Below are 1,040 nucleotides of genomic sequence, written 5' to 3'. Positions count from 1 at the left end.
ATTGGGAAGGCTCAGCCTCAGCTTCTTTGCCCTCCTCAGCTATTTCCTGCTTTTGCTGGGCTGATCCCAGCAGAGCAATGGCCCCTGAATCAGACAATGTTAATGAAATAACATCATCCTCCAGCGGCTCACTCTCGTGCACAGCCGATGATCACGAAAGGGAAACCCCCCTTCAAACTCATCGGCCAGATCCACCTGCGATACCCACGAGCTCATTCCCTTCCGTGATTCAGCAGCGGCGGGTCCTGGATCACGGGAAGCAGATGGCTTGCCCCTCTTTCCTCGAAAAGAGACAACCGAGAGCGGAGCTATTTTTTATTTTATTTTTTTTTCCCTTGGAAAAAACGCTCGCAGTGCATGCCGATTGCCCCCTCGTAGACATTGCGTGTGTGCTCTTCGCCCAAACAAATAATGCATAGATTGTGTGTGTCATCAGATGTTAAACAACGTCAACATGGATGCACACATCCTTAAATGCTTTGCTAGTGCTCGCCATAATAAGATAAATAGAGATCGCTCTTACCACAGAAATGCACGCTTCAAACAAAACAGTCAATGAAGACGAAGAAGAGAATGATGTGTAGCTCCCGGCGCCTATTTATACTATAGTCGCACCGGTAGTGACGTCATGGCTGTCGCCGGCCAACGAGTTGGTGTTTTTTCAATGTATGCTTCAGACACGGGTCACGACGAGGCTTCCCCATAGCGACCCCTAGAGGACGCAGTTCGAAGTTCCCATGAAAGGGAACGCTTATTTTGATGTGTTAACTAACATAGTAAAGCTCATGTAAAGTACTTGATTATATATGTACATGATATATATAACTGTCAATATTACATTTAAAATTAGTATATTTTTATATGTACTAACTGCAACTTCACCTTTTCAAATGTGTAATTACAAATGTATTTAAATACATGACATACCATACTATCTCATTAACATACAGTGGGTACGGAAAGTATTCAGACCCCCTTAAATTTTTCACTCTTTGTTATATTGCAGCCATTTGCTAAAATCATTTAAGTTAATTTTTTTT

General features: G+C 42.7%; 1 protein-coding gene across 1 annotated transcript in view; it reads left to right on the top strand.

The window, feature by feature from the left end:
- Nucleotides 1-1,040, top strand: part of rapgef4a (Rap guanine nucleotide exchange factor 4a) — a 75,628-nt gene that overhangs the window by 43,766 nt on the left and 30,822 nt on the right. The window lies entirely within an intron of this gene.

The sequence above is a fragment of the Sinocyclocheilus grahami genome, unplaced genomic scaffold, assembly GCF_001515645.1.
Source record: "Sinocyclocheilus grahami isolate Dianchi unplaced genomic scaffold, SAMN03320097.WGS_v1.1 scaffold100.1, whole genome shotgun sequence".
NCBI lineage: Eukaryota > Metazoa > Chordata > Actinopteri > Cypriniformes > Cyprinidae > Sinocyclocheilus > Sinocyclocheilus grahami.
Note: the sequence above shows the minus strand (reverse complement) of the source record. Positions and strands in the feature narration are given on the sequence as shown.